Here is a 25,488-nt window from a genome sequence, read left to right as displayed (position 1 = left end):
ACACCAGAAACTAACATTGTAAATCAACTATACTTCAATTAAAACAAAAAGAAAGAAAGAAATACGATGGGGAATTCCCTGGCAGTCCAGTGGTTAAGACTCTGTGCTTTCACTGCTGAGCGCCCGGGTTCCATACCCAGTCATCAGGGAACTAAGATCCCATAAGCCGCTCAGTGCAGCCAAAAAAAGAAAAAAAAGAAAAAAAAAACAAAGAGAAATACTATGAAACACGAAGCAACAGAAAATTATCCAATAGGAAAACCAGCAAGAGTTTGTCAGAACTTCATAGTAGATAACCAAAATAGCCCTTAAGTTTCCATCAAAGTCCATTTAAAATATCCCAAAACAGCCTACAGATTTCTAGGATTATATTTCCTAATACTTTTTATATATTAACTTTCCTTTGAATTCTATAGTGCATATATGCAATTCATATTTTAGCTTATCAATTCTCTATTTCTTCTATATCTAACTTGTCTTCCTAACCTTAAATCATAAACGAGTTAAGACCAGAAATTCATTTTATTTTGTTTTGTTCCCTTCACTACTAAATAGGTGTCAATATAAGAGACATTTGAAAAATGTGTTGAAATGACATGTGATACAAGCTGGTAACTTATAAAAATTAAGAATGACGTAAGAAAGACCAAATCATAACAGAGCCAATGATTCCAAAAAAGAACAATACATGAATTGAATTCTGTTCTCTAAAACAATCAGTTACGGACACCTCAAAGCAAGCACTCCCATGATGTGAAACAATGTTCCCCTATTTATAAATCTTATACATCTCTGGTTAATGAAATGACATTATGCAAGTATTTCTAGTTATCTTTTGGACCTGTGTATCTTAAATTTAGAGAGGAGACGAACCATAATTCAGGATACCATTTCAGGCATTAGAAGGAAAATTATGTCCCTGAAACCTATTCTAGCTAGAAAAGGTTTCACAAGCTTTTCACTGAATCAACTGTTCTAATATTATTTACTAATTTTCTTAATAGGTCCTCTGTCAACTGGAATGCTAAAGGCCACAGGCATATTACTGCACTGCCTTATAAATACACTATAAATAGCAAATAACCAATTAACCAGAATATCTCAATATGCCCAATGTGCCGGTTTAAAACTTTTTACTCTATTCACTGTCAGTATGAATATACACTTTGCATACTTTTTTGAGTTAAACGATTTTGAGATTTTATTGGTTTGGGTTTATTGTTTTGGTTGTACTATATAAACAAGGTTAATTGTTTTGTCACGATTATTTTAAGAGCTTTCTTTGAGTTTAGTGTACTCAGATATGAATACAAACATATGAAACTGTCAAGCATCATACAAATGTGAAACATACTACTATTTCTGAAATAAAGGGATTACTTGATTCTTTCTAAAATCTCTTTGAGCACTAATACTCTATAATTCTATGCTAAATATCTTAAGTTAAGCATCCAACCAAAATCTGCCTGGCTGAGTGGTATTCCCAGGGTAAAACATTTTTTTAAAAAAATCATTTTTAGTTTACCCACAGATCTCAAAACAGTTCTTTTTTTAATTGAATTATGTGATCCTTTTCTCACTCATCTTTAACGGTTTAATCCTCAGTGCCCCCATTTATGAAAATAAACTAGGTACATTAAATATAACAAAATGAGAATTTCTTCTTACAGCAGTGCCATCTGGTGATGAAAATCTGCATGTACAGAAATAAGCTAAACTGAATGGATGCTTGGATTGAGTTTTTTGACTTACAAAAAAGACTTTTAGTCTTAATTGTCTTGCTATTACAACCAAACACTTTGATGTAATGTATCTGAATTCTCACTTGTCAATCAGAAAAACCATAAACTCCTTATATTTCAAACTATAAAAAATTTACTAACTCACTGCATCAATATAAACATTAAGACTTTATATCTCTAGAGAATTCCTTGGTGGCACAGTGGTTAAGAATCTGCATGCCAAGGCAGGTGACACGGGTTCGAGCCCTGGTCCAGGAAGATCCCACATGCCACAGAGCAGCTAAGCTCGTGCGCCACAACTACTGACCCTGAGCTCTAGAGCCCGCAAGCCACAACTACTGAGCCTGAGTGCTGCAACTACTGAAGCCCGCACGCCTAGAGCCGGTGCTCTAAAGATAAACGTGCAAGTTTACAAAGTAAGCAGTGGGGGAAAAAAAAGTGTTACTAAAATCCTCTGGGAAAAAACAGAGCTCAGAAAACATAAAGTTAACAGGATGTATGATTCAACAAATTTTCTTATGTTTTACATAAAGCTTCTGGAGACAATGAATTCATAAAACAAGGTAAAAAGCATAAGTTACCAAAATCATTATCGACATCCTTAAAAATTAGCACCAGTGAATTGTGAAAATGAGTAAGTCATGGAAATTAGACTATAAAAATCAACACCTTGGGACCTCCCTGGTGGCGCAGTGGTTAAGAATCCGCCTGCCAATGCAGGGGACACGGGTTCAACCCTGGTCCAGGAAGATCCCACAGGCCACGGAGCAACTAAGCCCGTACGCCACAACTACTGAGCCTGTGCTCTAGAGCCCACGAGCCACAACTACTGAGCCCGTGTGCCACAACTACTGAAACCCAAGCACCTAGAGCCCGTGCTCCACAACAAGAGAAGCCACGGCAATGAGAAGCCTGCGCACTGGAACAAAGAGAAGCCCCTGCTCACCGCAACTACAGAAAAGCCCGTGCGCAGCAACGAAGGCCCAACGCAGCCAAAAATATAATAAATAAATTAATTTTTTAAAAAATGAACACCTTTAGCATACTGCCATATGGGGAAATTCTCTGTTCCCTTTTCTGGGAAAAAAGCTCTGTGTAGTAAATGAGAGTGCTTCTCCAATAAGCAACCCAGTTGCCAGGCCACAGGAATTCAGTTTACTCTTGTGTTCCATCCTCTCTATCACTCTCCACCCCCAAGAACTACTATCCTGGAACAGGTTCCAAGAGAATTCTTAGAATAGAAACAGACAAGAGCAAGAGATTCTAAAAATAATCCAGTAGAAACTCAAACATACATATCTCAAGTTCTTGAGTGGCAGGAAGCACCAGGTTATTCAATCTATACAACCAAATTTTAACACCGATTTTAACCTCACCTCATTCAAAGTAAATTTAAAAGATGTGATAGATTTTAACAGGGGTAAGAAATGCTACTACATTTTTAACCTCCTTAAAAACAAAATCAGCAAAATACCACATAAAGCTTCCTAGATTATCTAAAGTGCAAGAATGGTCTAAAATTACTTGTAATAGACGGAAAGTAAACCAGCAGAATAAACCAATTTGATTAAAGTACAAAGACTGTCTCTGTAAAGGGACACTTTTAGAAAATGTTTTATTAACTGTTATTTTTTTCAAGGACTTTTTGTAGATAAGATACCTCAGTGAAACAGCTGCATTTTCAAGTGTTCCAGAATTTCAGAATGAACTGGACATGGTTAACAGCCACCTGCACTTCTATTAAAGTTTACATAAGCAAATACCACAAACTCGTAAGAGGACCCTACCTAAAGTTAGACATTAAAAAGGCATAAAAAAAATATTGTTGGGGGACTTCCCTGGCAGTCCAGTGGTTAAGACTCTGTGCTTCCAATCTGCGAGTGTGGGTTCGATCTCTGGCTGGGGAACTAGGATCCCACATGCCACGCAGCACGGCTAAAAAAAAAAAAATTGTTGGGTAAAAATTTATCTACAAACCATGTAAACCCTAACAGAAAAACAAGGATACATTTGGTCATCCTGAGAAATTACAGAACACTTGTTGATAACATGCTGAGAACTGTGAAAACTTTGGTGAAAGCACAAATGGCTTTATTTAAGATAGTAAGTATCACAAAGTGTCAGCATTGGAAGGTACCTCTGAAACCAGGAGGTTCACAGAGTATTTCATCCACTGCATCAAGAAAAAATTATATTCCAGAAACAGCAAAATGAATGTCCTTTTTTTTTTTTCAAACAGAATATAATTAACCCACACAACATGAATTACTTAATCAGCTAAGAGCTCAACTACTAAGAACAGAAGCTAGTCTCCATCAAGAATGCTCACAGAGGGGACTTCCCTGGCGGTCCAGTGGTTTAGACTCTGTGCTTCCACTGCAGGGGGCACGGGTTCGATCCCTGGTCAGGGAACTAAGATCTCACATGCTGCATGGCGCAGTCCAAAAAAAAAAGAATGCTGACAAAAAAAAGAATGCTGACAGAGATGCTGTTCACTCGGTCCTTAGGCCAATGGAGCCAGGACTATCTATCTTAGTTAGACTGGCAAGGATGGGTAGGGGGTCCTTCATCTGTATCAAAGACTCATTCACTCATTCTCAATAGCCTGAAACCATTAAGTAATGACAATAATATAGCAACAAATGCATACTGTTTACCAAGTGCCAGACACCACTGAAGTGCTTTATGCATACAGAATTAAGTCATTACCTTGCCGACAACATTCTGAAATACATCCTAATACTACTCCCATTTTACAGACAGGAAACTAAGACATACAAAGATTCACAGCTAGTTAAGTGGTAAGGTCAAGATTCAAACCCAGGCCATCTGGCTCCACAGTCTGTGTTCTCACCCACTATGCTATGCTGCAAGCATATATATCAATTATAGATATACAACAGACTCCAACTCAGCTTCCTCTTCTTTAAGACGGCATAACTACTGTTGGCGTCACCTTCATAACTCATACCTGATGCGAAAGATCTGGTTCTGGGTCAGAATCTCACCTAGCTTCCCAGCCTTTCAGATACCCACAGGTGCTCCCTTGGCTGTCTATTGTAATGTTTTTTGGGTTTTGGTTTTTTTTAATAGATTTATTTTACTTATTTCTTGGCTGTGTTGGGTCTTCGTTGCTGTGCGCGGGCTTTCTCTAGTTGCGGCGAGCAGGGGCTACTCTTCGTTGCTGTTCGCAGGCTTCTCATTGCAGTGGCTTCTCTTGTTGCGGAGCACAGGCTCTAGGCCCGTGGGCTTCAGTAGTTGTGGCACATGGGCTCAGTAGCTGTGGCTCGCGGGCTCTAGAGCGCAGGCTCAGTAGTTGTGGCCCACGGGCTTAGTTGCTCCGCGGCATGTGGGATCTTCCTGGACCAGGGCTCGAACCCATGTCCCCTGCATTAGCAGGCGGATTCCTAACCACTGCACCACCAGGGAAGCCATGTTCTTGCTTTTTCTATTAAGAAAATACCCATTATTCTCAACCTTTTTCTGCAGAGGAAATTCATTTTTTCATTCCTGCAGAGAACAACACTGATTTGTATTAAGAACCTCAACAAATTTGGGAAGCCCAAAGCAGCCAACAAGCGGAAGTCTACATCCCCAACTCAGGAGAGAGTAAGGCAGCTACGGTGCCAAGGAGTGCCAAGGAACTCTAGTATGAGACCCAATTCCACGCAGCTAAACTTCTTGTGCCCTGCGTGCCAGGAGCTGACCAAGCTGATACTTTTATTCTCCACAGCTGCTGAGGGCAGGGTCAGGCCTCTAGCAGTTGGTGGACAAGGTTAACTCCCCTACACCCAGGCTTGGCTGACAATGTTATCTGCTATTCTGTACATATAATCTGCCCACAGAAAAGATGAGTGCTGATGAACCCTTGAACATTATAGGCCATCAAAAATTATTTGGTATAGTCATATTTCTCTTTTAGGTTACCTAAGGTCAGGGGAGAAAAAGTATTTAACTGCCTATGGCTGCTTCCTTACATGTGTCCCACTCCTACACTGCTAATTTCTTGGCTCTAAAGCCTATCTTTAACCAAGACCCTAGTTCAGCAGCTATCTTATGATTCTTTGCCCTCCTAACCCTTAGAAGCCCCTCGTTGTTCATGACCAGTCTTAATCCCTTCTTCTAACAGCCCTTTCTCTCAAAAAAGGTGGGGAAGGGGGTTTCAGACTTCCAGTGGTTATGATTCCATGCTTCCAACGCAGGGGGAGCAGGTTCGATCCCTGGTTGGGGAACTAGGATCCCACATGCCTCACAGCATGGCCAAAAAAAAAAAATCTTAAAAAAAATAATATTTTTCTAAAAAATGGATGGGGGTTGGAGGGGGCACCTATACTATACAGCATTTCAGAAGACCTACAAGTTGTAATACTGTACTTTTTATTTAGATTGCAATCAAACAAGCACTCTCCAAATAATACCAAGATGTTACATTCATTAGAGGTTACTACACCATAGACAAAGACTAGTAAAGGGTCTAGTTTTTTTTAATTAAAAAAATAACAGGGGCTTCCCTGGTGGTGCAGTGGTTGAGAATCTGCCTGCCGATGCAGGGGACACGGGTTCGAGCCCTGGTCTGGGAGGATCCCACATGCCGCGGAGCAACTAGGCCCGTGAGCCACAACTACTGAGCCTGCAAGTCTGGAGCCTGTGCTCCGCAACAAGAGAGGCCACGATAGTGAGAGGCCCGCGCACCGCGATGAAGAGTGGCCCCCGCTTGCCGCAACTAGAGAAAGCCCTTGCACAGAAACGAAGACCCAACACAGCCATAAATAAATAAATACATACATACATACATACATACAAAAAACTTACACTGGAACTAGATTAAAATAGAATTTCTATAAATCACCCACTTACCAGAATATATTAATGGCTTTCTCATAAATCCAGTAATAATTCTTGCTAAACACAGACACTCACACACACTTTTTCTTGCTCTGCGTATATCAGATTCTGTTCACCTTCCTGTGTGTTATTCTCTGGTCTTGCTCCCCCAGAATTAGTACCCACCCACATATACAGTGACACATCCACAGAGTCAGCTTTCTGCTTTCAGCCTCCATTTCTGAAACCTTCTAAGTTCCTCACAGGCTCTGGCAACAAGGAATTACTATATACCCATTATCTTTAATAACCTCTAATAAAATATAACCTGCAAAAATACTGAATCACTGTGCTGAAATTAACACAATATTGTAAAGCTACTATACTTCAATTAAAAAAAAAAAGGAATTACTAGATAACTATGCTATTATCTCCTGCCATGTTCTGATCCTGTGGTTGCACAGTGGGCCTAAGGAACCAACAGAATGGTGAAACAAGTGAAGGAGGAGCCCAGAAAAACTGCTACTCCATGAAAACACCAGAATGTCAACCCAGGTTTGTTAGCTTACTTATTAGCTAAAAGTGCCTTTCTATCCATGTCCGATACTTAACAGTGATATCTCCAGAAACATCGGGAATTTCCCATCATCAAATAAACAAAGTTTAAGACTCTGGAATAGTGGATCACCATCCATCACCACCCCTCGTTGCGTAGTACAATCACTTGAGCAACTTCTAAAAAATGAAACCAGGTCCTATTAAAATCAGGCTGCTCAGAATAGGTAAGACCCAAACATCAGTATTCTTTTTTAAAAGTTCTCCAAGCAGTTTCTAAAAAGTTAAACAAAGACTTACCATATGACCAAGCAATTCCAATCCTGGGTACATACCCAAGAGAACTGAAAACATATATTCACCCAGAAATGTGCACATGGAATGTTCATACGCAGTATTACTCATAACAGCAAGAAAACAGAAACAACCCAATGATGAATGGATAAACAAACTGTGATATAACCACACAATGAAGTATTATTCAAGTACTAAAAGGAATAAAATTTCTGATAAAAACTACAACATGGATGAACCTTGAAAATGTTATGCTAAGTGAAAGAAGCCAGTCACAAAAGACCACATATGTATACTGTATTATTCCATTTATATGTAATTTCCAGAAGAAGCAAATCCATAGAGCCAGAAAGTAGATTAGTAGATGGGATCAGGAGAGAATGGGCAGATGCTAATGGGAAGCTTCTTTTTGGGATGATGAAAATGTTCTAGAAATAGTGATGTTTGCACAACCTTGTGAATATACTAAAAACCACCGAATTGCATACTTTAAAAGGATGAATGTTATGGTATATAAATTACATATCTATTTTTAAAAGACAAGCTCTCCACTTAAAAGCTTTTGCACAGCAAAGGAAACCATAAACAAGATGAAAAGACAACCCTCAGAATGGGAGAAAATATTTGCAAATGAATCAATGGACAAAGGATTAATCTCCAAAATATACAAGCAGCTTATACAGCTCAGTACCAAAAAAACAAACAATCCAATCAAAAAATGGGCAGAAGATCTAAATAGACATTTCTCCAAAGAAGACACACAGATGGCCAACAAACACATGAAAAGATGCTCAACATCACTAATTATTAGAGAAATGTAACTCAAAACTACAATGAGGTATCACCTCACAACGGTCAGAATGGCCATCATCAAAAAATCTACAAACAAATGCTGGAGAGGATGTGGAGAAAAGGGAACCCTCATACACTGTTGGTGGGAATGTAAATTGATACAGCCACTATGGAAAACAGTATGGAGGTTCCTTAAAAAACTAAAAACAGAACTAACATATGACCCAACAATCCCACTACTGGGCATATACCCAGAGGAAAAAAACACACGCACCCCAAATGTTCAGAGCAGCACTATTTACAACAGCCAGAACATGGAAGCAACCTAAATGTCCATCAACAGAGGAACGGATAAAGAAAATGTGGTACATATATACAATGGAATATTACTCAGCCATAAAAAGGAACGAAACTGGGTCATTTGTAGAGACATGGATGGACCTAGAGAGTGTCATACAGAGTGAAGTAAGTCAGAAAGAGAAAAGCAAATATCATATAATAACGCATGTATGTGGAACCTAGAAAAATGGTACAGATGAACCTGTTTGCAAAGCAGAAATAGAGACACAGACAAAGAGAACAAATGTATGGAGAGCAAATGTATGGATACCAAGGGGGAAAGGGGTGGGGAGGGAGGAACTGGGAGACTGAGATTGACACATATACATTACTGATACTATGTATAAAATAGACAACTAATGGGAACATACTGTATAGCACAGGGAACTCTACTTAATGTCCTGTGGTAACCTAAATGGGAGGGAAGTCCAAAAGGGAGGGGATATCTGTATGTGTATGGCTGATTCATTTTGTTGTGCAGTGGAAGCTAACACAACATTGTCAAGCAACCATACTCCAATAAAAATTAATTAAAAAAAAAAAAACCCACAAGCTCTCCATATTTCTAACGTGCAGCCAGGATGTCAGGCCACTACTCGGGAACAGCGGCTCTCAAAGTGTGGTGTCTGGACCAGCCGCATCAGCATCACCGGAGAACCTGTCACAAATGCAAATTCCAAGGTCATCCCAGACCTAGTGAATCAGAAATGTTTAAACAAGGCTTGATGAACAATAAAATTTGAGAATTGCTGCCCTCAAAGAACCTTAGATGAAAGCTTTGATCCAACTGGTTCAAATGGAAAGGTGAGAAAGCTGCAAAAAGCATAATTTCACTTTATTATTTTACTGTATGACTGTGTAACAGTCATACAAAGTTCCAAAAAACACTGAAAAATGGGGAAAATAAAACCACCACCTACAGTTCCACCACCCCAAAATAACTACTGTTAATAGTTTAGTGAATAGCCAGCCTTCCAGTGTTATCATTTGTTTTGCATCATTGTAATCCACAAGAAATGACTATATCGTACTTTTATCACAGAACATTAACATATAAACTATTATGGAAAAGCAAGGTAGCATTATAATTAGCACTTCAATTACACTATTCAGCTGAGAAGTTGGGTATATTATGGGAATATGAAAGAAAATTCTTTAGGGGCCAAAATGTTTTTGGCTCCAAGCTTTTTTGATATAACTGCCTTCTAAAATGCAATACGTCTCTTCCTTGGCAAATACAGTACAATAAACATGATTTAACTGTTTCTGATTCTACATCAGTTATTTTAGCCACATGATGGGTAATGGGAGGAATTAGTATGAACTGTTCTAACTCCAGGACATGCCTAGGAACTTACTTTCCTAAATAAATTCATCATATCATCATCCTTCTTGTCCTTGGCTTCTTTCTCAAAAGTGGCAGCATTGACATATCTGCATGGCTTCTGGGTAGCATAGTATGGCCACGTTCCAAAAATAATTTCGAACCCAACGACAATACAATCTTTCAGGCTGTTTCCTTGTCATTTGTTTTAAAATCATCTGCATTGTTTTTAATCACTGATTTGCTGTCTTTCGGGGGGTGGGGGCGAGATGACTTTCCACCCAAGCCTTACACAGAGTAAACCCTTAAATGTTTCTTGATTTTCCCTAGGTTGTTCTATGGTAGCTTGAATGATTAAGAGACAACCACTGATTCACTGATGTTAGCATGCATTATATCAGGCACCAAAAAAAAAAAAAAAAAAACCAGAAAAGAAAAAAGAAGGACTTCCCTGGTGGTCCAGTGGGTAAAACTCCATGCTCCCAATGCAGGGGGCCAGGGTTCGATCCTGCATGCATGCCACAACTAAGAGTAATAAATTGCCAACTGAATGCTCCCATCTCAAATTCTCCTATCTCTAACTTTAGTTTGACTTGGCTCTTCCACAACCATGTTCAGCTGCACTTATCCCCACCTATCCTCTCACGAGAATCAAGTGAAGTCTCAAGAGTCATTAGAACAGGATAGACGTAATGCCAATAGTCTTAGTCTGTGATGAAGACTGAGACATATTTTTGTAAATTTTTTGCCTTCACACCCTCACTCCCATTCTGCCACCACCCTCTAGCTCCACATCCATCAGAGCAAGATTAACTTCTCGCTAGTTGCTCCGTCCCAAGGGCTTCACAGGGAAGGGGATAAGCAAGGAAGTCGCCTTCTCCCTTTGGGTTATTTATTTTCTCTTCCTGAGACCCAGTCAGAAAGAGGAAGGTGGGGCTTCCCTGGTGGCGCAGTGGTTGAGAATCCACCTGCCAATGCAGGGGACACGGGTCCAAGCCCTGGTCCGGGAAGATCCCACATGCCGCGGAGCAACTAAGCCCATGCGCCACAACTACTGAGCCTGTGCTCTAGAGCCCGTGAGCCACAACTACCGAGCCCGCGTACTGCAACTACTGAAGCTCGCACGCCTAGAGACTGTGCTCCGCAATGAGAAGCCACAGCAATGAGAAGCCCACGCACTGCAACCAAGAGTAGCCCCCGCTAGCCGCAACTAGAGAAAGCCCGTGCGCAGCAGCAAAGACCCAACACAGCCAAAAATAAATAAATAAAATAAATTTATTTTAAAAAAAAAGAAAGGGGAAGGTGTCGAGCTATAGGCTAATCTACCTCACCAATCTTGGGGATACAAGTTCAATGAGCCAAGTCTTTCTTTTAGTCAAGTCATATTGACCAGAACCAGTTACAAAGATCAAGAATCAAAGATTTTCAGGATTTCCCTGGTGGTCCAGTGGTTAAGAATCCGCCTTCCAATGCAGGGGACATGGGTTCGAGCCCTGGTCAGGGAACTAAGATCCTACATGCTGTGGGGCAACTAAGCCCGCACCACAACTACTGAGCCCAGGTGTGCCTCAACTGCAGAGCCCACGCACTCTGGAACCCGCACACCACAACTACAGAGCCCACGCACTCTGGAACCCGCACACCACAACTACAGACCCCACGCGCCGCAACAAAGACCTGACACAGCCAAAAATAAAATTTAAAAAAAATTAAGGAATCAAAGATTTTTTATCCTTGATACTCTAAGCCAAAACATTATCTTAAACTGTAATATCAGTTTAACTCTTGCTTCTTATTTTCAAGCACAGAAAAGCCATAACAATACTCAACACTGGAAAATCTCTAAACTCCCCAAGATGTGAAAAGAACTTCAGGAAATAGCCCTATTCAACAACACTCAAAATGTTACCTAGTTCAACTCCTAATTAGTTAAAAGTTTTAATCCATTATCTCACATTAATTTATTGTTTTGGTTTTTGGGCAAAGCAGCATCTCTGCTAACCCCTCTCATATAGTAATCACTTTTACTGCCAAAAGTGACTAAATCCCAACTATACTTTCACAACAGACAAAACTTTACAAATCTTCAATTCTTTTTATTTTTTTAATTGAAGCTTAGTTGATTTACAATATTACATTACAAATCTTCAATTCTTACTGAAGACAAAATATTTCAAGTACTCTCATTTTTCACGTCTCTGCACAAATCATTTAAACATTTGGCACTCAATTGTTACAAATATTTCACAATTGATTTAAAAGGTTCAGTATATCCATTATTGAGCTATTTGAAAACAACTATAAAATCAGCCAAAAATATAAACACTGATTTTTTAAGTACTTCACACCCACAGCTTTTCGTTACAGTTCTTCAGCTTTCCTCATATATCCAAGATATAAAGTCTTGAATTGCTTGGCTTTTTTTTTTTTTTTTTTAAAGCGTATTTGTTTTATTCTAATGGCATCCTTATTATTGTTTCACTCATGCCAAAAGCAACTTTTTAAAAAATGTCAGTTACCTGAAGAATGTATCCATCAAAACATAGTCATGCAATCCATTTAAATGTTACCACACCTGTCACTTATGCACCAGGCTCAGTTTTCATTCAAACCAAATACAAAATTCCTTAATAAGGAAATCTCCTACGACTACATTGAGAAAATATTCCATACCCTTTTCCTTCTCACAAGGATGTGCATCAAAACCTGTTCAACTATTCTATACATCCAGATTAATTTCAAAAACAACAGCTTAGAAAAATTACCTTCCATGTACTCTTGGAAACTGCATGTAATTTTAAGCAATGACTACATAAGCTATATTTCTCAAAAAGAATACACTCACTGCCTCCATTTCCTCACTAAACAACTCCTTAACTTTCAGTCTGCTTTCCACCACCTTACCACTGCAACAGAAGGAAAGATACTATTTCCCCAGGTCACCACTGACCTCCACATAATTGTCGAATCTTTCTTGTTCTCATTCTTTCGGCTGTCTCTGGCATACAACACAGTGTGTAACTTTTTCCCTTGGCTTTTAAGACACTACAACATCTTAGTTCTTTTGTTCTCAAATCCTAAGCAGCATCCCATCTTTCTCCCACCCCTGAAAAAACAAAATTGTTCAATTCTTAAGCACGTTCTCTCTTCCCACAAAAATTTTATGCCCTACTGGCGTCAATAATTACCTCCAACTTCAACGCAAAAGCTAAAGACTATGTCTCTCCAGAGATTCAGCCTCCATGTAACTGCCTATTAGATAGCTACACCTATAATGGAATTCATCCAAAACTGCCTCATTTGAAGATTTCCAAAATTTTCCAAGTAACCAAGGGCATGTTTCAAGTGTTCCAGAGCTCAAAACCTTTAAGCCATTCTTTTAGTGCACCATTTCTTCCTATACCCATTTAAGTAATAAAGGATTTAAGGTCTTAAATCTATGCCTTCCTTTACATTCTCTCTGCCATCAACTTTCTACAGGTACCTGAATTAAGGGTCACTGTACTTAAAGCCTCAAAGGTTCTAAGAATTTCTAAGGTATCTATATCAACTAGAATATCAATAATTGCCTCTTCTCTACTTCACTGAAATGTCACACCCGTATTTACCTGTCTGAACTATCTTAATTATGAAACTGATGTCAAAGTGGAATGTTTAATCTTTTAGAATACTGCTAAACTCCATCAACTTCTGTTCACAGACCACCAACCATCACAAATAAATACAAGGTCTTTATTCCTTTCTGATCCCTACACTTGTCATTCTCCCAGATTGCACCTGTTTTTTTGTTCTGTTTTGTTTTTTGCCTCCACCCTCCACAGACAGGTTTTCTCAACAGCATACTGAACATACACCTATTTTCTCATTTTCTGTCCTTCAATGAAACAGCAATTACTCTTTACTTGACATCCATAGTAACTCCATGGTGTTTTAGGGTCACTTAACAATATACTAAACAGCCCTACTTAATAGCAGCTTGAGTTCTTAAGTGTAATTTTATAGGCTTCCTGTCACTCTTCTTAGGGTGTGCTGGTGTGCTATCAATTGCCACTTCTCAGTGTTGTGTGCCTGACCTTCCTCATAGGATGCACCTAAATTGGCAGAGGGCTTAGAGACCAGCTCACCACACTGATTAGAACAGCGAGTAAAATCAGAATGAAAAACTAAAGCGAAGGCAGGTGTGTTGTTTTTATTTTTTAAACCACAGAAATCAAGTCCAACCAAACCAGTAACTAAACCCTAACATATAAAACAGATAAAAATGAAATAAGTCTAGTGGAACCAGGCACAGGACTTCAACGGCCCCACCTGCATATCCATCCCTCATTCCCCATCCAGTACAAAACCCGAGCCTTATGTACCACAAATGTGGACACTGTTTGACTTACCAGCTAGCACTTGGCTGTATTCGCAATAGCAGTATTTCACATAGGTAAAGTAGTACAGTATTGTGATTAGGAGCACAGGCTTGGAAGTCGCAAAAATTACTAGATTAAGCAACCTTGACCACTTTACTCTTTCTCAAGTCTGTGAGGAGCACCAAAGAAGATAACGTACCTCAGATGCTTAGCCTAGGTCCTAATCGCTACCATAAATGGTAGCAACTATTGGATTAATGTACACTGACCACTTTCTTTTCTGTTGATTCTATTTCAAAATACTGTCAATTTATTCAAACAATTCAAATAACTTTACTGTGGTATAATGAATATCATAAAGTTCACCCTTCCTAAGTGTACAATTCAATGATTTTTAGAATTTACAAAGCTGTACAACTATCACCACAGGCCAACTCTCACTCCAACAAAATCCTGTTTGACACTGGTCATTTCTTTGTCCCACAGATGGCTAGACCATCACAGTATATAAATTGGTTCATGGTAAGCTAGCTACATCCCATTACAGCTAGGATCTTTTGATAAAGTGAGATAAGCATTAGAACAATTAAACAGCTCAAACTACCTTTAAAAAAATGAAAGTTCTTCTGTGATAATAAAATAGTAAATGGTCTACTTTAGCTAACAAGGATTTTATTCCTGTTACCACCACCTGGATTGTTCTGTAATATACAGGGGTATTTTTTCCACCATTACCTTAGCACACCCAATTACAAGGAATTAAAAAGGTACTAAATTGGGGCTTCCTTGGTGGCGCAGTGGTTGAGAATCTGCCTGCCAATGCAGGGAACACGGGTTCGAGCCCTGGTCTGGGACTATCCCACATGCCGTGGAGCAACTGGGCCCGTGAGCCACAATTACTGAGCCTGTGCGTCTGGAGCCTGTGCTCTGCAGCAAGAGAGGCCACGATGGTGAGAGGCCCGCGCACCGCGATGAAGAGTGGTCCCCGCTTGCCACAACTAGAGAAAGCCCTCGCACAGAGACAAAGACCCAACACAGCCAAAAATTAATTAATTTAAAAAAAAAAGGTACTAAATAGGGACTTCCCTGGTGGCGCAGTGGTTAGGAATCTGCCTGCCAGTGCAGGGGACATGGGTTCAAGCCCTGGTCCAGGAAGATCCCACATGCCGCAGAGCAACTAAGCCCGTGCGCCACAACTACTGAGCATGCGCTCTAGAGCCCGCGAGCCGCAACTACTGAAGCCCGCACACCTAGAGCCCATGCTCTACAACAGAAGCCACCTCAATGAGAAGCCCGCGCACCACAACGAAGAGCAGCCCCCGCTCGCCACAACTAGAGAAAGCCCGCGTGCAGCAACGAAGACCCAACGCAGCCAAAAATAAATAAATAAATTTATTTTTAAAAAAAAAAGGTACTAAATAAGCTTAGAATTTTTTTAAGAGGTCATCTGATCTTCAGCAATTCAAAGTATTTCACCAAGTAACTGATATTATACCAGGAAATTTCTCATCAAAATAAAATGAGATCTTGACTGGACGGGAAAAACTGAGACGTTCATTAAGTTACAATAAAAAACTGACCCAAAGAAAATGTTTAATGCGACTAAATTACATTAAGAATAACTTTGGGGCTTCCCTGGTGGCGCAGTGGGTGAGAGTCTGCCTGCTAATTCAGGGGACACGGGTTCGAGCCCTGGTCTGGGAAGATCCCACATGCCGCGGAGCAACTAGGCCCGTGAGCCACAACTACTGAGCCTGCGCGTCTGGAACCTGTGCTCCGCAACAAGAGAGGCCACGATAGTGACAGGCCAGCGCACCGTGATGAAGAGTGGCCCCCGCTTGCCGCAACTGGAGAAAGCCCTAGCACAGAAACGAAGACCCAACATAGCAATCAATCAATCAATCAATAAATCTTTAAAAAAAAAAAAAAAAAAGAATAACTTTGTTTCTCTTTTACTAGTTGCTACAAATAAACTACCAAGTCAAGGCCAAACAAAAGATACAATAATATGGTAATCCAAATAACAGCAAATTCCAATAAAACTTAATTTTGAACATTCAAAATGTTTTAACATTCCAAGTGTTTTAACAAAAGAAACAATTATAACTTCAGGAATTTGCCCATAATTGATCCTACAGGAATAACGCAGGAAAAGTAAGGCTCAGACTCCCAATACCTCAAGGAAGCCTTGCCCCGTACCTGGAATCAACTGGCAGTGCTTTCCTCTGTCACTCCCAACAGCATCCTCATTCCTAACTGCACTGTCTTCCCACTAGAATTAAGCACCTAGAGAAAAGGGACAGTGCATTATTCATGTGTATCCCTAGCACCTAACAGTTGCTAACAAGTAGCAACAATAAATCTTTGTTCAAGTAAACACCTGTACAGTAGCATATATCATTAACAACAACAAAAAACTGTCATTCAGGCCTAATTTGGATTAACCTACATTCTGAGCATTTCAGAGAAATAAAATGTCATGAGAATATACTATCTAAAAAAGTTTTTATAAATGTAATAGTTTAGCTTCATTCCCACAACAAAAAGGAACTTTCATCAGTGTTTCAAAACTTGGAGTGGGCAAAGGAGTAACAGAACACTTTCAGTCTTCAAATGGCCCAAGAAAATTACACTTATCCTACAATAAACTGCAATTTACTTAACATTTGCAAGAATTATCTTAACTAAGTAACAGCAGTAGTTACCTCTTGCTTATCAGATCATCTGACTGGCAGTTACATCTGATAAATAATTGAGAAAATAATCACTTAAGAAATGGATTATCGGGACTTCCCTGGTAGTCCAGTGGGTAAGACTCCATGCTCCCAATGCAGGGGGCCTGGGTTCAATCCCTGGTCAGGGAACTAGATCCCACATGCGTGCCGCAACTAGAAAAGATCCCGCATGCTGCAGCGAAGATCCCGCAGCTAAGACCCGGTGCAGCCAAAATAAATAAGTATTAAAAATACTAGCCTAGGGGCTTCCCTGGTGGCGCAGTGGTTGAGAATCTGCCTGCTAATGCAGGGAACACGGGTTCGAGCCCTGGTCTGGGAAGATCCCACATGCCGCGGAGCAACTGGGCCCGTGAGCCACAACTACTGAGCCTGCGCGTCTGGAGCCTGTGCTCCGCAACAAGAGAGGCCACGATAGTGAGAGGCCCGCGCACCACGATGAAGAGTGGCCCCCGCTTGCCACAACTAGAGAAAGCCCTCGCACAGAAACGAAGACCCAACACAGCCAAAAATGAATAAATAAATTAAAAAAAAAAAATACTAGCCTAAGCTCTAAAAAACAAAAAAGAAAGAAAGAAATGGATTATCATTCATTAGTGTACTTCAGTGACAATACCTAAATAGGGTAAATCAGAAACCCTGATTGAATAGGGAGTTATAAAAGACATTTTCTGAACAATTGGGAAAATCTGAATGTGGATTTTATCAGATTTTTATTGACATTATACATTTTTAAATAATTATTCACTTTCCTAGGTGTAATAATGTTATTGTGGCTGTTTGTAAGAGAAGCTTTTTGTTGTAAAGAGACACTTGCTAAGGAAATATTTAGGCATAAATGTCAAGATGTTTGCATTTCACTTTCAAATCATTCAGCCACAGAAGATAATGTGTGGAGTATATACAGAAAAAAATGTGGCAAAATATTAAGTAGTAACTCTACTTAAAAGGTACACATTATACTCTTTCAGCTTTTATAGATTTGAAAAATTTTTTTTTAATTGGAGGAAAGCAAACAGAAAAAAGAATTAAAACTGCAAAAGGACAGAAAAACAATAAACACCAGGCAAGTATAAGACCGTATGGCAGGACTTCCCTGGTGGCGCAGTGGTTAAGAATTCACCTGCCAGTGCAGGGGACACAGGTTCAATCCCTGGTCCACAAAGATCCCACATGCCTGGTAGCAACTAAGCCCACGTGCCACAACTGCTGAGCCTGTGCTCTAGAGACCGCAAGTCACAACTACGGAGCCCGCGTGCCACAATTACTGAAGCCCACACACCTAGAGCCTGTACTCTGCAACAAGAGAAACCACTGCCAATGAGAAGCCTGCACACTGCAACGAAGAGTAGCCCCCGCTCACCGCAACTAGAGAAAGCCCGCGCGCAGCAACGAAGACCCAATGCAGCCAAAAATAAATAAATAACTTTTTTAAAAAAAGGTATGGCAGAAATATATCCAAAACATCCATAATTACCATAAACATGAATGGTCTCCATGCTCCAGTTAAAAGAGAAGTTGGCAGCTTGTATTAAAAAGTAAAATCCAGCCGTGTGTTGTTCATAAAAGATCTACCTAAAACATCCCACTAGAATTGGCTAAAACTAAAAATTAAATCAATACCAAATGTTAGCAAGGATATGGAGCTCTTACCCATTCGGTCTTGCGAATTAAGTTCCAATGTCTATAGTATCCATTGTATGTACGAATTAAATTCTTCTGTAGGTGTCTAGAATGATACTAGCTATGGAACATCCTCAAGAGAATTGAGAAAATAGTCACTCAACTTTCTGTGTTCTGTGGTTCAAATGTGGCGCCTAATTAAGAACGACTGTACAGTACTATGGAAAATAGTTTGGGATTACCTAGTAAAGTTACACACACCTCACACACAACCCAAAAATTCCACTCTCAGTTATACATAGTCTCAGCAAATTAGTTTACTGTACTTGTTTTGAGGTGGGGTGCAAATGTTCACAAGGGGAATGAGTATAATTTGTAATTGCAAAAAAACTGGAAATGAGACGAACATCCATCGCAATAGAATAAGATGTGGCATATCCTTACAATGGAATACCACACTACTGAAAATGATGGAGAGTTGTAAGAATCAATGTGGATGAATCTAAAACATATAAAAGTATCAGAAGAATCATACAATCCCATTTAGATCAAGACTGAAAATGGGCAATACTAAACTATATATTGTTTATGGATACATACCAAGTAAACATTATTCTAAAAAATAATAAGGCCAAAATATAGGGTAATGATAACCCCTGGGAAAGAGAAAAAGTAACGCCTAGGATATGGGGATTTTAGGTAGCATTAATGTTCTATTTCTTGGTTGGTCATTTAACTCGTTTTTGAAAACTCTACACGTGTTTTTCTACCTCATATACCTCCTTTGGTGTGTACTCTGTATTTTTCAATAAAAAATCAGTAAGTATGCAAAGTACAATCTCACTTTTTAAAAAGTATATACTTCACGTAGAGAAAAAAAGAAAGGATTTATTCTAAAATGTTAAAACCATTTTAAGTCTCCTTTTTTTCAAATTTTCTAAAATGTATTTTCTTATGTAAAAGAGTGCCAGCCAACCTGACTCAAAAACCAACTTTAAAATGGAAATTTGTAAATTAACTTGAAAAAAGAGAGGGAGAGGAACTGGTTTGGTATAGAAAACAACTTAAAGTGAGGCTTGTCAATCAATCCTAAAGCCAGTCACTTTTTTCCCAGACCCTATTTCAGTTAAACTTGTATTTTTTAAGCCCACTTATTCTCTTGCTTATGATCTGACAATGACAAACATTATATTATTATCAAATGAAAAATCCCACCCTTCAAAGAGCACGCATTCCAGCTGTGTAGACATGCACAATACAGGTAGCACTATACACCTTCCCCAAGCCCATGAGATTGCAAAGATATTGCAGGTTTTCATCTGCTTGCTTGGGAAGCAGCATGTTATGGTGGCAAAGAGAGTCAGAAGGAATACAACCTCCTCAGTTGAGACTTGAGTGTTTTTGTATGGGGGTGAAGGAACAGAAGAAGGCACAAAAAAGAGACAGAGAGAGAAAGAGAAAACAAGGGAAAGAGAGGAATAAGAGGAAAACAGAAAGAAGGAGGATGGGAGTGGAAAGAATTAAAGAAAGCAAAGAGAGAGAAAGACATTAATAAAGAGAAGCAACTCTGAGCTTCCAAAAGTCTTCATAGGTATATCTAGGACTGCTTTGATGAGAAGATTAAGACAGGTAAAAATTTCTGAGTAAATATTAAAGCACTAAAGTATTTTGGGGAGAATTCCCTGGCAGTCCAGTGGTTAGGATTCCACACTTCCACTGCAGAAGGCACGTGTTCGATCCCCGGTCGGGGAACTAAGATCCCACAGGCTGTGACATGGCCAAATAAAGTATTACTGGGTTGTGTATGTACAGCATAACTTTAAATGAGTAAGTTCCTATGTGACATCTTACTTAAAAAGTTAATTATAACACAAGAAACAAAGTTACAGCAACAGGTCTAAATCCAAATGAAATTCTCTCGTCTACAAATCCTTGAAAGTATTAGCATAATGAAATTTCTGACCTAATCAATCAAATATACGTTCTTTTATTTTTAGAGTTCCAAATGAAGAAAAACAAGCAACACATTCCTAACAATCTTTAAAAGTAGAGCATTGCCTAGTCTAAAATGAAACAACTACTCCTTAGTCCAAGCCCTGTTTCATAAATTAATTCCAAATAGTTAAATAGGTTCCAATTTAATTGAGTTCATAACTCCAGTATGAAAATGAGTTTTCTGATAATTGAAACTCACTGTAGTACACATGCTATGTCAGCCAGAAATTCACGAATCTGTTCTTCAATACCTAGGCCAAGAAATTTCACAACTAAAATAATGGGACTTCCCTGGTGGTGCAGTGGTTAAGAATCCGCCTGCCAATGCAGGGGACACGGGTTCGAGCCCTGGTCTGGGAAGATCCCACATGCCACGGAGCAACTAAGCCCGTGTGCCACAACTACTGAGCCTGCGCTCTAGAGCCCGCGAGCCACAACTACTGAGTCCATGTGCCACAGCTACTGAAGCCTGCTCGCCTAGAGCTGGTGCTCCGCAACAAGAAAAGCCACCACAATGAGAAGGCTGCTCACCGCAATGAAGAGTAGCCCCCGCTCACAGCAACTAGAGAAAGCCCACTGCAGTAACGAAGACCCAACGCAGCCAAAAATAAATAAATATTTTTTTTAAAAAAACTAAAATAACTTTCTTTAAAAAGCACAGGAGGCACATCTTTGAAACAAACACTGTCAAGAAAACAAACGAACAAAAAAAAAGGTAGGAGGGGGACTTGCCCAGCGGTCCAGTGGTTAAGACTCTGCGCTTCCACTGCAGGGGGCGCAGGTTTGATCCCTGGTGTGGGAACTAATATCCCACATGCTGCGTGACATGGTCAAAAAATTTTAAAAATTAAAAAAAAAAAAGAATAGGAAATTTCAGCATACATAGTTTGCATTATAATTGTCAAAACAAACCCAACTAATTTGGTCTTTGGACTTAAAAAAGAAAAAAAGGACTCCATCCCTAAATACTTATTTGATAGTTGGGTCAAAAATATTTCAAAACCTACCACAGGCTTCCAAAGTGATATTTCCTGTCTTTGCCTTACTTCAAGTTATATCTCCACTCTCCTTTTGGGGTAAAAAAAGAGAAAACAGCTGCTTCTGAGCTCTATCAGAGATCCACCATCTCACCAGTCAACACCACCAGTGCCACACTATTTAGCTTGTAAAGGACACTCCATATACTCAAATTAACAACTAAGAGCTAACTGATAATTGCTGACTTACCGGTTGCCTCACAAGATAGATTTGTTTAAAAGCAAAGGAACTTCACAGTCTGTGAATTCATGCAGACCATTTCTTTTGAGCAGGCATTAATCCTTTAAAATACACTTACCCCCCCCAAAAAAAGTGTCTTATAACAACAACAACAAAATCTTAACAGTTAAGTTGTCATTAAAAAAAAAAAAAAGAACTGAGGAATCAACACTTCAAAAGTAAAGGCTTCACTTCAGACCAGTTCAAACCTTCAAGACTGGTTTATACTCCCTATGTGTAGTTTATACTCAAGGGAGTAGAGAGAGCAACCAGTTCCCATCAAAACACAGATACTGAAATAAACCCATTCTCCTCCATGTTCTCCTACCATTTCTCACCAAACAATAAAAGTCACTCAGGCTAATACCAAGAGACACTCCTGGTGAGCACTGCACAGGCTGCACCAGTTACGAGGAAAGGGAAGCAGACGTGTTACTGTTGTTCCAGCCTGGTTCTAAAGGCAGCTCCATGTGACTACTGCTGGTCCAGCCCACATTTAAAGAGAGAGGCCAGAGGAAACCAGAGCAGCAGGAAATAGGCAGGAGGGGCAACTACCACAACCCTTTCTCATGGCCTCATTCCCATGGCACCATTTCCACTCGTATTTCAATCACAACAAAAACCTCCCTTCTCTCAAGCGTTTTAATTATCTAAGGTCAGAAACTACAAGGAAGCAGGCGGAGAAAATCAGAGCTGTGGGAAGCAAGAGGACAGGGGCGGGGGAAATATCTCACCACACATGTGAACTAGCCTTAAGGAGGAAAAATCAGGAGGAACACATTGCAAGTGAGCAGAAACGTAGTGTGGGGAAAACTAATCACTTCTGCCTAATGATAAGTGAAGGCCTCACAGCAATGGGAGGGTAGCCCTAACCAAGGGGCTCTCTGCAGGTAGGTAAGAGACGCTGGTGCACTGGACGACCCTACCATCTCCAGAGTGGAATTTATTCCCTTTCCTGAGACAGACACCACCCGAGTCACCCAATCCCTAGGATATAGGAGCGCTTAGGTATTATGTTCACCTTCCTTCCACTTTTGTTAGACAAACTGACACTAAAAATTACGAATGTACAATTCATGGTGAAAAGTGAGGAACACACTAACTACTGACATACCCCTTGGTTTAAAAAATTACTATCATAATCGAAGAGAAAATATAAAATAACTGGGTTCACCCAAAAAGTGAATTATATGCCCTTCAAATAAAAGATGATCTTTGGATATCTTATGGAGACCTCAGCTCTCAATTGTTAGGGCACAGAAAAGCAGAAGAAAGTAAGCCTAAATACTGGTAGAGACACCTCGGATACAAGTAGAAACAATATCCAACAGAGGTGGAAGTAAACTACAGGACTATGTCAAACAGGAAATAACAGGAATAATGATGAAATCAACTCCTAGAGAGAACAAGGATAAACGAAGACCAGAGTGGTGAGACTAGTGATAGCACCTGAAATGCCTGGACAACTAATTAGATTGAAAATCCAGGGGAAAAGGTGGGAAAGCAGAGTGGGAAAGCGATTCAATGGCAAAGAAAACTGAGATGCAATGCACCAATTAAAGAATAACATTTGGAATAATGTTATAAAAGAGAGCGATTTAATTACAAAGCCCCTCTCAAACCTACACTAAAGAACTGTGACACAGCCAGACTACAGAAACTAGGACTGAGGAGGAAAACTGAGTCCCAAGTGTCTGACACCAAAGCCTTCCAGAATGAGGAGAAATAGAACTGAACTATGCCTCCGGCTAGCCGGGAAAGGCTAGAGAGTGCAGAAGTTGGGCTCTGAGATGTCCAGTCCCAGGACTAGCGACAGGAGTGAAAGCGGAAAGGTGGTCAGCGACAGCGTGGCGCGGGAGCGCGAGGGGACAGGCAGGGAGGGACAACGGTGGGAGAGAAAAACCACACCCTCCAGGGCACAAACCCGACGGGGGGGGAGGGGTAGGCGCCCCCTGGGGCTGGGTGGAGCCGGGCCGCCAAGGATCCGGGTAGGCAGGAAGGAGCACAGGACAACCCGCGGGGGAGAGGAAGGACAGCACCCAGGCCTGGGCAAACTGAGGACGCACGAAGCCGGCGAGGGAAGCTCGGCTAGATCTCACGGTGGGCGCTGGGGCAGTATGAAGGGGTCTGGAGGAAAGAAGAGCTGAACCCAGGACTACGAAGCGCAAGCTGCAGCGCTCAGCGACCTGGAACGGGAAAGGAGAGAGAGAGAGAGAGGGTGCCAATTACCGCTGCTGCTCTCGCTGGACTCGGGACCCGCCGCCGCCGCCGCCGCCGCCGCTCGTTACCTGCCAATGTGCCTCTTACAAAGCGGCGGCGGCAGAGGCGGTCCGGCCCGTCACGTGACCGCCACGTCACGCGCGAAGGAGGAGCCGCTGCACTTAGCTCGCTGCGGGCGGCTCATCAGCCCGCCCACAGAGCGCGTCGCTTCCTTTAGCCGCCCCCGACGCCCACTGGGCGAGGCCAACAGCTCCGAGGTGCGGGGAGGTATGCGGATGGAGCCAATAAGGGAGATTTAACGGAATTTCTCGTACTCGGAGTTATCAGGGACTTACTACCCACCGCATCCAGGATGCCCACAAGAGCAGCGTTGTCGCTCTGTGATGACCTCTCAAGGCACCCCAGGTCACTCCCCTGCGGCCGCTTTCCCCTCGTCACGTGACATGGTCCAACCACTCAAGACGACCCTAGCCTCCCAAACGTTGTGCGAGGGGGCCACGACTCCCAACCTGCTGCACAGCAAAGGCACCCACCACCACATCCTTCCCCTCCCGGGTTCGTAGATGGTGCGCCTGTGACTTCGGACCGAGGGAAGGCCGAGACGGAAAGAGGACAGGGTTAGCATCTGAGACTAATAACCTAGGACACCGCCAGGTGGCTGAGCGTGGTTCCTACTGGGAGATGTAGTCCCGGCGGGGGCGTGGGGTTCCGCTACCACGTTGCCGGGCTCACGCTCCGCCCCGCCCTCCTGCGCGGGAAAATGCCAACGGCTTGCAAAGGTTGCCGCGGCACCCACCTGGCTTCAAGCAGCATCTCCACGGGGCGGGAGGAGCCTCGCAGCTTCGGTCCTGTTGAATGTGGGCTCAAATTCTGCATCCCCAAGCCCCTTCTGCCTGAAAACACTAACGTTTATTGAAAGCCCACTCGTTGTCGGTCGTTTATACAACCAATTTTATTAAATCATAGAATCAACCCTTTGAGGCAGGGATTGTCCCGGTTTTAAGCGTAGGGAAAGCATTCGGTTTCCTGGCTGAAGAGACCCAAAGCAGGTTTTCTATCTCCAAACAATGAATAACCCGCCTTGCAAAATGACCTCACCTGTTTTAACTCCAGGAATTAGGCATAAAGAAGAAGATAATGGTTTATAATTGTAGCATAGTATTTTAAAGTTTAAAGTATTTTCTCATTTACTGGCCTATTTGATCCTCAAAGGCCGTATCCGAGACTGGTTAGACACACAGACTTGGGAGTCCACCAGACCTTACCTCAATTCGAGCTTTTCTTTGTGATAACACCACTTCACCTGCTTGTGAAATTAAATGAGATGATGTGAACTACCACTTTGGCACAGAATAAACCCTCAGTAAGTATTAGTAATTATTTTCACACCCTGTATGCATCCTTTGGGCACAACAGGTCTAAGTAAAGGTGAG

The 25,488-nt window shown here is 41.0% G+C and overlaps 1 protein-coding gene across 5 annotated transcripts in view; it reads right to left on the bottom strand.

The window, feature by feature from the left end:
* UBAP2 (ubiquitin associated protein 2) overlaps positions 1-24,167 on the bottom strand; it is a 121,036-nt gene extending 96,869 nt beyond the window's left edge. For 3 of the 5 annotated variants that reach the window (XM_059924590.1, XM_059924593.1, XM_059924591.1), the window contains exons 1-2: positions 24,065-24,166; positions 16,428-16,514 (exon numbers count right to left, since the gene is read on the bottom strand). The gene's annotated coding sequence lies outside the window, so the exon portion shown is untranslated. Of the gene's footprint in view, positions 1-16,427; positions 16,515-24,064 lie in introns of all 5 variants that reach the window. The other 2 variants (XM_059924588.1, XM_059924589.1) reach the window with 1 other exon arrangement.
* Positions 24,168-25,488: the final 1,321 nt, after the last annotated feature.

Source organism: Balaenoptera ricei, chromosome 6, assembly GCF_028023285.1.
Source record: "Balaenoptera ricei isolate mBalRic1 chromosome 6, mBalRic1.hap2, whole genome shotgun sequence".
Lineage (NCBI taxonomy): Eukaryota > Metazoa > Chordata > Mammalia > Artiodactyla > Balaenopteridae > Balaenoptera > Balaenoptera ricei.
This window is presented reverse-complemented; position numbering and strand designations above follow the sequence as displayed.